Source organism: Molossus molossus, unplaced genomic scaffold (genome assembly GCF_014108415.1).
Source record: "Molossus molossus isolate mMolMol1 unplaced genomic scaffold, mMolMol1.p scaffold_m16_p_2, whole genome shotgun sequence".
Lineage (NCBI taxonomy): Eukaryota > Metazoa > Chordata > Mammalia > Chiroptera > Molossidae > Molossus > Molossus molossus.
In genome coordinates, this window is record NW_023425355.1 from 95,650,255 (window position 1) to 95,666,359 (window position 16,105).

A 16,105-nucleotide genomic window follows, 5' to 3' on the forward strand; every position below is an offset into this window, starting at 1 on the left:
AAGGTGAGTGGCTGTGGATGTTTTAGCCTGTGTCCGGGCTCTGCACTGTGGAGCCGCTTGGGAGTGTAACCCGCAGGCGCCACTCCCAACTAAGGCTGTTGCCAAACTGCCTTGGGCTCCCAGCTCCCTCCTCTCGCACCTTCGCAATCCTACCTGGATCGAGTCAGTGTCTCTGGTTATATCGTCCTTGCAAGCTGCTTTTCTGTTGCTTTTTCCCGTTGATTTTTCTGTTTTAGTTGTTATTCCAGTTTGGTCCTGGGAGACATTCTGTGTAGCTTCCATTCACTCCGCCGCCATTTTTCTGTGTCTGGTCTTTTACTTCTTTGGTTAAGTTTATTCCTAGGTATCTTAATTTTTTGTTGCAATGGTAAATGGGATTGTTTTTTAGTTTCTCTTTCTGTGAATTCACCATTGGTGTATAAATATGCCATCAATTTCTTGATGTTAATTTTGTATCCTGCTACTTTGCCAAATTTATTTATTAGGTCTAGTCAATTTTTGATGGAATCTTTGGGGTTTTCTATGTATAGTGTCATGTCATCTGCGAATAATGACAGTTTCACTTCCTCCTTTCCAATTTGGATCCCTTTTATTTTATCTTCTGTCTGATTGCTGTGGCTAAGACTTCCAGTACTACGTTAAATAAGAGTGGTGAAAGTGGGCATCCTTGTCTTGGTTTTGTTCTTAAGAGAAATGCTTTAAATTTTTGCCCATTGTGTATGATGTTGGCTGTAGGTCTTTCATATATGGCCTTTATTATGTCAAGATATGATCCCTTTATTCCCAGATTGCTGAGCGTTTTTATCAGAAATGGGTGTTGGATTTTGTCGAATGCTTTTTCAGCGTCTATTGATATGATCGTATGATTTTTATCTTTCATTTTGTTTATGTGGTGTATCACATTTATTGATTTGCAAATATTCTACCAGCCTTGCATCCCTGGGATGAATCCCACTTGGTCATGATGAATAATTTTTTTGATGTATTTCTGGATCTGGTTTGCTAGTATTTTGTTCAGGATTTTCGCATCTATGTTCATCAAGAATATTGGTCTATAGTTTTCTTTCTTTGTAGTATCTTTTTAAAAATATGGAATGCTTCACAAATTTGCCTATCATCCTTACACAGGGGCCATGCTAATCTTCTCTGTATTGTTTCAATTTTTGTATATGTGCTGCCGAAGTGAGCACAAAAGAAAGATTTCCTATTTTTTGAGATGATATGGAGGGACGTGGAGAATATTATACTGGGCATATCAAGCCAAGCAGAGAAAGACAAATATCATATAATTTCACTTTTTTTGTGGAATATAATGAACCAAACAAACTGATGAACAAAACTGACCCAGAGACATAGAGGTACAGATGTAGGGGGTTTTGGGGGGAAGAGATAAACCACGGAACTTATATGCGTGTATGCATAACCAATGAACATAGACAACAAAGCCTGGGATGGGGTTGGGGGGATTGGGAGGATGGTGTCAATGGGGGAAAAAGGAGAAACATATGTAACAAAAAAATTAATAAAAATAATTTTTAAATTCCTCACCAGAGGATATGTTTATTGACTTTAGAGAACGAGGGAAACATCTATTTAAGAGAGAACCATCGATCAGTGGCCTCCCATATGTCCTCAACAAGGGATCAAACCCACAATTTAGGTATGTGCCCTAACCAGGAATTGAACCTGAAAATTTTTGATGTATAAGACAAGAGTCCAATCAACTGAGACACCTGTATAGGGAAATCTTTAAATTACAAGTGGGATTTACATATTTTAGGGAAACTCTATTAACCACTCTGCCATCTGAAGTAAAGCTGCTACTAGCTGAGGCCTTGACACATTTACATGTTCAACTTAATACCTGGGTCTGGTTCACTGATGATTTGGATAAACTAAAACCTGGTGATGTTCATTGTACCTCTGCAAATGTTCAATCTCACGGCAAGCTGAGCAGAATTGAAAGAAGATGGTGGTCACTGTCCTCAGTGGCTAGAACACAAGCACATTTTCCTAGGTTTTAGGGATACTCTCCTAGATGAAGTTTGTCATATTTTTAGTGAATCATACCATATTGACAATAGCCTAGTTTGTTTGGTCTAGCACATGGAAAGCTACAAAATTGCAGACTAACTACACCTCTCTATGAGCCTTCAAACTATAGGAACAAGGGTGACATCACCAAGATGGCAACAGCAATTTTTCATAACTTCACTAACAACTAACAACTACTCATGGACAAGACATCAATGAAAAAAACCTAGAACATGGGGGTGAGAGTGAAGTACCCTCCTGCACCACAGACACCAATGTGGTCCAGAGTACAAAGTTAAGAGGAATGACCACATGCTGACTGCAAAGCCCCTCCTGCAGGCCAGTGCAGTAGCACATGGAAAGGTCTCCTCTGATCCTATAGTTCCTCCAATGAGAAGAGAGAAAGACAGTTAGCTCTCTCAGTATTGTGGGTTGCTTATTGGAAGTCCCCACTGTGGTCTTGCCTCACAGATATTATGGAAAAATGTGCAGGGATTGACCACTTGACATCTGGTTGTAACAAAGAAAGGAGGAGAAGCCTGCAACAACCAACACATCGATCTTGACAGATTGAGTTCCTATCTGCAGTACTCGCATAGTAGTGCCAACCAGAAACTTTTCTCATCAGCAGGGGAAAGATGATGCAGTTTGATCAGGGAACTCAGTGGATTGTAGGTCTACCTGTTTTGGGTCCTCAAATAGCCTTGCTGAATCTGAAGACTAGTCTTCCTATCTTCTATCCAGACAAGGGAGATAGCATTGCACAGCCCATGATGGAATGTAGCACTTGGACATTTCCTGACCAGAAAACATAACTAAGAACAACTGGGAACCTTCTTGGAGCCATCTTTTCTGATCCCCCTGCTAGAGGTGATAACTCACAGCCCTGCACATTGCTGAGTGTATCTCCAGCCCCACATGACCAGAAAACCTGGCTAGAACACTTGGAGAACTGGGTAGCCAAGCAACGCTCAAGCAGACCTCAATAGGCAGAGCTAATTGTTCAAAGAGCAAAGCCCATTTTGACTAGGGAAATAGGGGCATGGGTTAGCTTAAGTCAATACCACAAACAAAGGTCTTTCTTGATTTGGAGCTTGTTCTCTAACTCTGCTCAGGCAGGAAAATTAATTCATAGCCCCACTCATTTCTGAATACAACTTTCAGTCCATCCAACAAAGGGAACCTAACCAGAGCACATAGGAAGAAACCTAACCCATTTAACAGTCCTGAACAGAGAGCACAACATACGGCTTTATGGCACTTTAAGAGAGAGCAGAAAGTATGGCTTTCCCCATCTTCTGAGAAAAATAGGTGGCCGCATCTTGCCAGCGATTCAGTGAACAATCTTGCCCAAACAACAAGCCATGCAGTACTTGTTGTCCATTCAGCTTTCTGACCAGAGCAGGAAAACTAATTTTGAATATAGTATCCAGTCCCAACCATTTCGGAAGCCTGACCAGAGAACCCAGGCAACTACAGAGCCCATCCTGCAGTCTCTCCTGGGCATGGAATCAAGCTAGTAGTTCTATCTAGTTGTTCTCAACTAGCATCATCCCCATTTTATCCCTGAGAGTCCTTGTCCAAAAATAGATCCTAATAGCAAGTCCCACCTGTCCAAGAGTATTACCAGTGGATATGTATAGAAACCCAAACTGAATTGAGTATAAAAGAGCTCTCTGCCAATGAGAACCTATAAAATCTGGACAAGAAGACTGCTTACTCAAATGCCCATATACCAATGTAAGAAATCAAGGATCACAAATAACCAAAAAATATAACACCACCAAAGGAAACTAATAATGCTCCAATAACCTAAAGAAATAAAAATTTATAAACTATGGGACAAAGAATTAAAAAATAAATCTCTTAAAGAAATTTACTAAGTTATAAGAATACACATACAGACAACTAAACAAATTTTGAAATATAATTAATGAGGAAAAATAAGTTCAACAAAAATAGGTGTCATTAAAAAACAAACACTCCTAGAAATAAAAAATATAGTAGAACTGAATAATTCAATAGAGAGCTCCAAAACCAGATACAAACATACAGAAGAAAGAATCATTGACCTAGAATACAGGAAAATTAAAATTATTTAGTCACAGAAACAAAAAAACAATGAAGAAGTGGAAAAAAACTACAGGACTTCTAAGACACCATAAAAAGAAACAATATATCCATTATGGAAATTTCAGAGGTGAGGAAAAAAGTGAAAAGTCCAGAGAGTATACTGAAGGAATAATGACTGAAAATTGCCTAAACCTGGGAAGAGCAATTGACATCCAGATCAATGAGGCCCAAATGACTCCAAATAAGTTGAATCTGAATAGTGTTATACTGAGAAACATTATAATTAAATTATCAAAAGTTAAAGACAAAAAATGAATTTTGAAAAAAGCAAGAAAAAAGTGGTAAGTTACATACAGGTAACCCCCATAAGACCATGGATGGATTTATCAACAGAAACTTTTCAGGCCATAAAAGACTGATATATATTTTAAAATATTGAAATAAAAAACTATCAGTGAAAACTTTTTTTCCCAGCAGAGCTGCCCTTTAGGAATAAAGGAGACTTATAGAATTTCTCTGAATAAACAAAAGCTGAGAAAGTTCTCCATAAAAGACTGATATATATTTTAAAATATTGAAATAAAAAACTATCAGTGAAAACTTTTTTTCCCAGCAGAGCTGTCCTTTAGGAATAAAGGAGACTTATAGAATTTCTCTGAATAAACAAAAGCTGAGAAAGTTCCTCACCACTAGATTTACCTGATAAGAAATGCTAAAAGGAATTCTTAGAGTGGAAGTAAAAGGATGCTTATTATATCATAAAAGCATAAATAAAGTAGCAAAAATTTGATAATGGTGAATATATAGTCAGTTTAATTCTATAATGTGGTAATTTTGGTGCATAATTCACCTAAAATTTTAATTTAAAAGTTAAAAAACAAACAGTAAAAATAACTGTAACTACAATAATCTGTTACTTGATACAAAATATTTAAAAATGTAAACTGGGAGGATTCCAAGATGGCTGAAGAGTAGGTGGAAGCTGCACCCACTTGCTCCTGACCCTAAACTGGATCTACAGCTAAATTATAGAGTAATCAACCTGAATAACCAAATGAAGGATAGCTGAACTGAACTATTATAACCAAGCATTTACAGAAGAAGTCACATAGAGATTGGTAAGGGGTGGAGATTCAGCAGGGGAGAGCCCCTTCACAAAGGTGTAGTGGCTGAGAAGCTGGAAGGATATTGTGGCTGAAAAGCTTTCTTCGTCTAGGAGCATGGGGTCTCAACCCACACAGGGATCCTCGACCTAGAGCAACAGAGACAGGAACAGGAACCCATGTGGCATCTGCAGGGGAAAATCAGTGAGTCCAGCCATATAGAGAGATCAGAGTGTTATGCAAAGCTGGAACCTACAGCCCCATCCAACTTAGTACAGCTGTACAGGGAGACCAGAGAGCTGCACAGAGCTGGGATTTTTGAACTTTGTCTCCCAGGGAAGCTTCTGTGTGGGAAAGAGATGAGTGAGTGCTGATCTGTGTGCCTATATTCCATGCAAATTCCATCTATGCAGCAAATTCAACCCTTACTACCCTAGGAAGGGGAAGAAGTACTCACCCCCCCTCCTCTAGGCTTGTGGGAACAACCTCTAATGGGAGACTGTTTGGATCAGCCCTGCCTCGTCCTAGATACCCCCGCTGGACACAGTTCTGTGCAAAGAAGGGAGAGCAGTTCAGAGCAGGGACATTAGAAATGTGAGATTCTCAATGAAGACTATTGTCTGGGACTGGAATTAAGTGCTTAGCCCCATCCTGTGGGCTGGGCTGGCATCATCCCCAGTGGGATACTCTTTTGATCTACCCTTCTGAGCCCAAGGTGACTGAGATTACTCCTGCAGAGGGGATTACTGGTTGTACCCAAACTAAACCTGAAGTGAGCCCTGCTAGTGGGAACTAGAGTTGGAGGCTCTGGCAGAGACTGAATGTTTTGACTTTGAAACAGGGGACACTTTTTCTTCATTGTGTGCTTTACTGCTTGAACCCTAAGTAGGGAACCCACTAGCCCTGTCCTCCCAACCCTGGTTACTCTGTCCTACTGAACTCTCAACCTGTGGAAGGGGCTGTGGATCATGACTATGCTGGACTTATCCTATAGTTTTTCTTCAGATGGCTCTGGAGGAAGACTGGGCAACTTCAATGAGAGGTGAAGAAGCTGAAAGGTAAAAACATACCTCAGAGAACCCCGGTCCTTTAAAAGAACAACCCCTAGCTCTAAGCTGGAGGAATTCAACACTTTTACACATAGATGTCTTTTCCACATGCACCCAGGTCCAGTAGATGGAGACACAAACTGTGAACAACATGGTAGCTCCAGACAAGTAGTCCAAGATCAGTTATGCTCAACATCTGACATCAACCTGTACATGAACCCTGCCCAAGTGGACCCAGAATCAACACAACCTGTGGTGGACTTCAGACCACACCACAGATCAACCCAATTAGCCACACAAGTGGCAAACCAAAAGGAAGATTCTAGCAGGCACCAGACACTGCTAGGAATAACTCTGCCTTTGGTGGGCAGCCCCTGTACAGTGTCTCATATATGGTGATCAAGGTTTACCTTTATAGTCACACAGCCTGAAAGGTTAATTCCATCCATGAAAGGGCCATCAGCATTCAAGACTCAACTGCAACAGGGGGTGCATATAAACCATAAGAAACATTCTTGTAGCATGGAGATCAGGTGATAGGAAAGATTTGCCACTGAGCCCAAAAAGACACCTTTATCATAAAGCCATCATTATAAGATTGAGAGTCATAGCAGATCTACCTAACACACAAAAGCAAAATGGGGAGACAAAGAAAAATGTTAGCAGTGAATAAACAAATAAAGCCCCAGAAAAAGAATGAAATAAAGTGAATAAAATGGGAGCAACCAAAATGTCAAATGCAGATATTGAAACAATGGTTATAAGGATGGTCAAAGACCTTAGGGGAAGAATGGATAATCTCAGTGAGAATTTCAATGAGGAGAGAGTAAGCATTAAAAAGGACATAGAAAGCATAAGAAAGAACCAGGCAGAAATTAAGAACACAATATCTGAGATTTTTCTGTCTACATTTTCTTTAGTGTTTTTATGGTTTCATGAGTTACATTTAAGCCTTTTATCCATTTTGAGTTTATTTTTGTGTATGGTATAAGTTAGTGGTCTAGTTTCTTTTCTTTTCTTTTTTTTTTTTTTTGCATGTTGATATCTAATTTTCCCAGCACCATTTATTGAAGAGAATGTCTTTTCTCTACCGTATGCTCTCACCTCCTTTGTCAGATATTAATTGTGCACACTGTCTTGGGTCAATTTCTTGGCTCTCTGTTCTGTTTCATTGATCTATAGGCCTGTTCTTGTGCCAGTACCAGGCTGTTTTTATTACAATGGCTTTGTAGTATAACTTGATATCTGGTATTGTGATCCCTCCCACTCTGTTCTTTTTCAGGATTGCTGTGGCTATTCAGGGTCTTTTATGGTTCCATATTAAGTTTTGGTGTATTTGTTCTAGATCTGTGAAATAGGCCATTGGTACTTTAATAAGGACTGCATTGAATCTGTAAATTGCTTTGGGTAGTGTAGACATTTTAATGATGTTGATTTTTCCAATCCATGAACATGGTATGTTTCCACTTTTTTACATCTTCCTCTATTTTTTTCCTCAATGTCCTGTAGTTTTCTGAGAAAAAGTATTTTACCTACTTGGTTAAGTTAATTCTTAAGTATTTTATTTTTTGTTGTTGCAATGTTAAATGTGATTGCATTTCAGTTTCCCGTTCTGTGTGTTCATTATTGGTGTATAAGAATGCCATCAATTAATTCCTGGGTATTAATTTAGTATCCTGCTAATTTGCCAAATTCATTTATTAAATCTAGTAAATTTTTATGCAGTTTTTAAGGCTTTCTATGTGCAATGCCATGTCATCTGTGAATAATGAGTTTCACCTCCTTTCCAATTTATATGCCTTTTATTTTTTCTTATTGTCTAAGTGCCCATCAGTAGATGAGAGGATAAAAAAGCTGTGGTACATTTACACAATGGGATTCTATACAGTTGTAATAAAGAAAGACCTCTTACCCTTTGAGACAACATGGAGGGAACTAGAGAGTATTATGCTGAGTGAAATAAGCCGGTCAGAGAAAGACAAGTAGCATGTGATCTCACTTATTTAGGGAACATCATGAACAAAATAAGCTGTTGACCAAAACAGACTCAGATTCATGGAAGTAGGGAACAGACTAACAAACCTCAGAGGGATGTAGGGTGGGAGAGGTGGGAAGAGATAGACCAAAGAACTTATATGCATATATGCACAACCAAAGGACACAGACATTAAGTTGGGGTAGCAGGAGGGAAGTGAGAGTGGGTAGGAGGGGGTCAATGGGGAAAAACGGGGAACAGCTATAATACTTTCAACAATAAGAAAAGAAAAAGAGAAAAGAACACAATATCTAAAATGAAGAATACACTAGAAGGAATCAACAACAGGTTAGCTAAAACAGAGGATTAAATAAGCAAAGTAGAGGACATGATAACAGTAAGCACCCAAGTATAGCACCAAAAGGAAAAGAAAATATAAAGGAATGAGGAAAATATAAGAAACCTCTGGCACAAAATCAAATGTTACATTATCTACATCATAGGGATATCAGAAGGAGAATTGAGAGAGAGCAAGGAATAGATAAACTGTTTAAAGAAATAATGGCAGAAAACTCCCCTAACCTGGTAAAGGAAATAGAGTCTCAAACTAGATAAACCCAAAGAGACCCACACCAAGACCCATCATAATTAAAATGGCTAAGGTTAAAGAGAAAGAGATACTCTTAAAGGCAGCAAGAGAAAGACAGTTACCTAAAAGGGAGTTTCCATAAGACTGTCAGCTGATTTTTCAACAAAAACACTTGAGGTCAGAAAAGATTCACATGAAGTATTCAAAATGAAGTAAATCAAGGACCTGAAACCAAGACTACTCTATTCAGCAAAGCTATCACTTAAAATTGAAGGTGAAATAAAGAACTTCCTAGACAAAAAAAAAAAAAAAAAAAAAAAAAGAGGCTAAAGGAGTTAATTACCATAAAACCAGTATTGAAGAAATGTAAAAGGAACTGCTTTAAGATGAAGAGGAAATATAGAGAGGAAAACAGAGGTATAAAAAACAAAGGAAATAAATAAGTACTTATCAACAATAACCTTAAATGTAAAAGGATTAAATACTCTAATCAAAATATGTATGTAGCTGAATAGATAAGAAAACATGACCCATATATATCTTTTCTAAAAGAGGCCCACTTCACAAAAAAAAAGATATACACAGACTAGAGGTGAAGAGATGGAAAAATTATTCTATGCAAATGATGGAAAAAATTGGGATTGCATTACCTTTATCAGACAAAATAGACTTGAAAACTGAGGCCATAATAACAAATAAAGGTTATTATATAATATTAAAGGACTGATCCAACAGGAGAGATAAAAAATAATTCTGTTCCACTGGTCTATATGCTTGATCTTGTGCCAGTACCAGGCTGTTTTGATTACAGTTGCTTTGTAGTATAGCCTGATATCTGGTATTGTGATCCCACCTACTTTGTCCTTCTTTCTCAAGACTGCTGTGGCTATTTGGGGTCTTTTTTGGTTCCATATGAACTTTTGAAGTATTTGTTCTAGTTCTGTGAAATATGTCATTGGTATTTCAATGGGGATTGCATTGACTCTATACATTGCTTTGGGTAATAGGGACATTTTAATGATGTTGATTCTTCCACTCCATGAACAAGGTATGTGCTTCTACTTTTTATATCTTCCTCTATTTCTTTTTTCAATGACCTGAAATTTTCTGTGAAGAGGTCCTTTACTTCTTTGGTTAAGTGTATTCCTAGGTATCTTAATTTTTTGGCCGTGATGGTAAATGGGATGGTTTTTCTCAGTTTCTCTTTCTGTGAGTTTATTATTGGTGTATAAGAATGCCATTGATTTCCTGATGTTAATTTCGTATCCTGCTACTTTGACAAATTCATTTATTAATTCTAGTAGATGTTTTATGGATTCTTTGTTTTCTATGAATAATATCATGTCATCTGCAAATAATGATAGTTTCACTCTATCAAAACAGCCTGGTACTGGCACAAGAACAGACAGATAGACCAGTGGAACAGAATAGAGAACCCAGAAATGGACCCAAGACATTATGCTCAATTAATATTTGACAAAGGAGGCAAGAGCATACAGTGGAGTAAAGACAGCCTCTATAATAAACGGTGTTTGGAAAATTGGACAGCTGCATGCGAAAATATGAAACTAGACCATAAACTTACACTATACATAAAAATAAACTAAAATGAATAAAAGACTTAAGTGTAACCTGTGAATCCATAGAAATTCTAGAAGAAATGTAGGCAACAAAATTTTGGACTTCATACGCAGCAGAATTTTCACTGATATATCACCTAAGGCAACAGAAACAAAGGAAAAAATGAACACGTGAGACTACATCAAACAGAAAGCTTCTGTACAGCCAAAGAAACAACCATAAAAATGGAAAGGCAACCCATTGTATAGGAGAACATCATTGCCAATGATACATCAGATAAGGGGTCAATTTCCAAAATATATTGAGTTCTTATACAACTCAACAAAAGGAAGACAAAGAACCCAATTAAAAAATGGGCAGAGGAGCTGAATAGACACCTCTCCAAACAGGACATACAAATGGCCAAGAAACATATGAAGAAATGCTCAACATCACTAATCATCAGAGAGATGCATATTTAAACAACAATGAGGTATCGCCTCACACCTGTCAGAATGGCCACCATCAACAAATCATCAAACAACAAGTGTTGGCAAGGGTGTGGAGAAAAGGGGACTCTAGTACACTGCTGGTGGGAATGCAGACTGGTGCAGCCACTATGGAAAACACTATGGTGTTACCTCAAAAAGTTAATAATTGAACTGCCATTTGACCCAGTGATCCCACTTCTAGGAATATACCTTAAGAAGCCTGAAACAGCAATCAGAATGAATATATGTACCCCCATGTTATAGCAGCACTATTTACAATAGCTAAGATCTGGAAACAGCCCAAATGTTTAGCAGTACACAAATGGATAAAAAAGCAGTGGTACATATACACAACGGAGTACTATGCAGCTGTCCGAAAGAATGATCTCTTATCCTTTGAGACAACATGGAGGGACCTGGAAAGTATTATCTTAAGTGAAACAAGCCAAGCAAAAAAGACAAATACCACATGATCTCACTTATTTGTGGAATATAATGAACACAACAGTCTGAGGAATAGAGTAGACACAGAAACATGGAAGTAGGGTACCGACTGATAACCCTCAGAAGAGGGGGTGTTGGGGAGAGCGAAGAAATAAACCACAGAAGTTATATGCATGTATGCATAATCAATGGATATGAACAACAAAGCAGGGACGGGGCCGGGAGGATGGGGAGGAGGGTGTCAAAAAGGAGAAACATCTGTAACAAAAATAAAATTAAAAATAAAATAAATAAGTAAAAATGAAAATAATACAGTCATAGTAGGGGACTTTAACACACCACTGTGATCAATGGATAGATATTTAAAACAATAGATAACAAGGAAACAGACCTTAAATAACATAGGAGATTGGCTGGAATTTATTTATATTTACAGAACATTTCATCTCAAAGCAGCAGAATATATATTCTTCTCCAGTGCACATTGAAGACTCTCAAAGATAGATCACATATTAGGACACAAAACATGTCTTAATATATACAAGAAGATTGAAATTATATCAAGCATTGTCTCAGATCACAGTGGCATAAAACTAGAAATCAACTACAATAAAACAACACAAAAACATTTAAACACATGGAGGATAAATAGCATATCATTATACAATGAATGAATTAAAAATGACATCAAGGAAGGGGTCAAAAATTACTTTGAAACAAATAAAAATGAACACACAAGTACCCAAAACCTACCAGGCAGAGAGAAAGCAGTTCTCAGAGGGAAGTTCATAGCATTGCAAGCTTACCTCAAGAAGCAAAAAAAATCTCAAATAAGCAATCAAATGTTACACCAAAGTAACTAGAAAAAGGACTACATACAAACCCGGAGTAAGTAGAAGGAAGGAAGTAATGAAGATCAGAGTGCAAATAAATAACATAGAAACAAAAACTAAAAATAATATTAATACTACTACTAATAATAATAATACAAAAGATCAATGAAACCAAGAGCTGGTTCTTTGAAAAGATGAACAAGATTGACGAACTTTTAACCAGACTTATCATAAAACAACTGTAGAGGACCCAAATAAATAACATCAGAAACAAAAGTGGAGGAGTAACAACTGGTATTACAGAAATACAGAGAATTGTAATAAAATCTTATGAACAACTATATGCCAACAAATTATATACAACCTGGGCAAAATGGGTAAATTCCTAGAAACATACAAACTTCCCAAATTGAATCAGGAAGAATCAGAAAACCTGAATAGGCTGATTACAACTGATGAAATTGAAGCAGTAATAAAAAATAAAATAATAAAAAAATTCCCAGAAAACAATAGTCCTGGACCAGATGGCTTCACAGGGGAGTTTACCAAACATTTGTAAAAGAACTAACACCTATCCTTCTCAAACTGTTTCAAAAAATATAGGAGGAGGGAAAACTTTCAAGCTCTTTATTATGAGGCCAGCATAATCTTAATTCCAAAACCAGATAAAAACACTACAAAGAAAAAAATGTACTCCAATATCCCTGACAAACATAGATAATCCTTAACAAAATATTGCCAAACAGGATCCAGCAATACATTATAAATATCATACACCAAAGTCAAGTTGGATTTATTCCAGAGATGCAAGATTGGTACAATCAATAATTGTGATATATTACATAAACAAAATGAAAGATAAAAATCACATGATCATATCAATAGATGCAGAGAAAGCATTCGATATAACCCAGAACCCATTTATGATAAAAAGTTTCAGCAGAATGGGAACAGAGAGATTATACCTCAACATAATAAAGGCCATATATTAGAAACCTACAGCCAATACCATACTCAAGGGACAAAAACTAAAATTATTAAGAACAGGAACAAGAAAGGGATGTACACTTTTACCACTCTTATTTAATATAGTACTGGAAGTCCCTAGCTCAAGTAATTAGACAAGAAGAAGAAACAAGAGGCATCTAAATTGGAAAAGAGAAAGTAAAACTTTCATTACTCACAGATTATATATTGTACATAGTACAACCTAAAAATTCCACCAAAATACTACTAGATCTAATAAATGCATTTAGCAAAGTAGAAGAACCCAAAATTAATATTCAGAAATTGGTGCCATGTTTGTACATCAATAATCAACTATCAGAAAGAGGAACTAAGAGAGCAATCCCATTTAACTAATGCAACAACATAAATAAAGTACCTAGGGATAAATTTAACCAAGGTAGTGAAAGAGCTGTACTCAGAAAACTACAGGACACTGAAGAAAGAAATGGAGGAAGATACAAATAAGTAGAAGCACATTCTGTGTTCATGAACTGCAAGAATTAACATTATTAAAATGTCCAAACTATACAAAGCAATCTGTAGATTCAATGAAATTCCTATTAAAACACCAATGGCATATATCTTAGATCCAGAATAAATATATATTTTTTATCCTCACCCGAGGACATTTTTTTTTCCATTTTTGGTTCAGATAGAGTGGGAGGGAGAGAGAGGAAGAGACAGAGAGAGAGAAACATCGACGTGAAAGGGACACATTGAGTGGCTGCCACCCACATGACCAACCAGGGCCAGGGACAGAGTGCAACCAAGGCACGTGCCCCTAGCAGGAACCAAACCTGGGTCTCTCTAGACCACAGGCCGATGTTTCAACCACTGCGCCAAACCGGCCAACGCTAGAATAAATATTTTTTAAATGTTTTTGTTTCTTTATTGATTTTAGAGAGAGAGGAAGGGAAAGGGAGAGAGAAATAGAAACATCGATGAGAAAGAACATCGATTGGCCACCTCCTGCATGCCCCCCACTGGGGATTTTGCCCACAACCTGGGCATGTGCCTTGATGGCAATTGAACTGGCGACCTCTTGATGCATGGGTTAATGCTTAACCACTGAACCACACCTGGTGGCTAGAATAAGTATTTTTAAATAATATATGGAACCACCCAGCCTGTGTGGCTCAGTGGTTGAGCATCGACCCGGGTACCAAGAGGTTGCCGGTTCAATCCCTGGTCAGGGCACATGCCCAGATTGTGGGCAAAATCTCCAGTGGCAATCATGCAGGAAGTGGCCAATCAATGTTCTTATCTCTTTCTCCTTCTTCTTTTCTTTCTCTCTAAAATCAATAATGAAAAAATAAAAATATAAAATATATGGAACCAAAATGACCTTGAATAGTCTCAACAATCTTGATAAAGAAGAGCAAAGTTGGAGAATCACAATACCTGATATAAAACTATACTACAAGGACATTGTAATTGAAACAGCCTGATACTAGCATAAGAACAGGCAGGAAACAAAAATAAATTAATAAAAATAATTTTTTTTAAAAAGAAGAGGCATATAGATCAATTGAACAGAACAAAGAGCCCAGAAATCAAAGGAGGCAAAGAACATACAATGGAGTAAAGACAGTCTCTTCAATAAATGATTTTGAAAAAATTGGATGGCACCTTGGCTGGTTTGGCTCAGCAGTTGGAATATTTGCTTGTGGACCAAAGGGTCATGGATTTGATTCCCTGTCAAGGGCACGTACCTGGGTTGCAGGTTCAGTCACTGGCCTCAGTCAAGCTCTTGTAGGAGGCAACCAATTGATGTTTCCTTGCCACTTCTATTCTATCTAAAAATCAATGGAAATATATCCTCCTGTGAGGACAAACAACAAGAACAACAAATTGCACAGGTACATGTAGAAAGTGAATCTAGACCATCAATTTACACCATATACGAAAGTAAACTGAAAAAAGAATAAAAGTCTTAAATATAAATGGTAAAACCATAAAAAGCCCAGAAGAAAACATAGGAAGTAAAATCTCTTGTAGCAATATTTTTGCCAATGTATCTCCTAGTACAAGAGAAACACAGGAAAATTTAAACAAATGGGACTAAATCATACTAAAAAGCTTCTGTACAGCAGAACATCTCATCAGCAAAATGTAAAGGGAACCCATTGTATGACAGAATATATTTACCAATGATAAATCTGATAAGGGGTTAATTTCCAAAATATATAAAGAACTTATATAACTCTACACTAGGAAGACAAACAATTATATTAAAAAATGGGCAAAGAGAGGAAGATGGTGGCAGGCTGGACCAGAGGGTGAGTGAGTGTGTGAGGGAGTGAGCTAGTGTGTGAGAGAGTGTGAGTGGATGTGAAGGTGGATGACCAAACTCCTGCGGTACAGAGACATGGAGCAGAAAGTTCCTGTGCCGTGACCTGGAGCAGCCAGCTACCACAGTTAGGGGCTCTTCAGGGCGCTTATCCCTGCGCTGCAGGGAGGACTCACCACTTTGGAAGATCCCGGGTCTTGCCTGGGACAAGGCAGTGGGAGCAGCTAGGGCCCAGCAACCTGAGCTCACCAATCCACCTGGCACCATCAGACCAGTAGACATTCTGTGTCAACACACACCCGTGCACAGTAGTGGAGCTCCCAAGGTGCCAGTCGCGGAAGCCATGGACAGTATGGAGCCCAGAACCATCTCCCATAGTACCATCCCAATCAGAGTCCAGATAAAACCCCAGCAACTGAGGCTGGGAAACAGACATCTAACCCCAGACAACAGAAGCACAGACTAGCAGCAGAGACCCATCCCCATAAACTACAGCAAAAGCTGGGCAGAAGTTGAGCCCCACGAGGCAGCAGCACTCCCCAGCCACCAACAGCAGGACCTGGGGCTCCACAGAGGCCGGTGCTATCCAGCAGCCCACAAGGGATGTGGGAAGTCAGAGCCATAAAGAGACTGGTGCTATCCAGCGGCCTGCCAAC

At 38.1% G+C, this 16,105-nt stretch overlaps 1 non-coding gene across 1 annotated transcript; it reads right to left on the reverse strand.

The window, feature by feature from the left end:
* Positions 1-1,083: 1,083 nt before the first annotated feature.
* Positions 1,084-1,190, reverse strand: LOC118636717. Its single transcript, XR_004960704.1, has one exon. It is a non-coding gene; the product is annotated as a U6 spliceosomal RNA (small nuclear RNA).
* Positions 1,191-16,105: the final 14,915 nt, after the last annotated feature.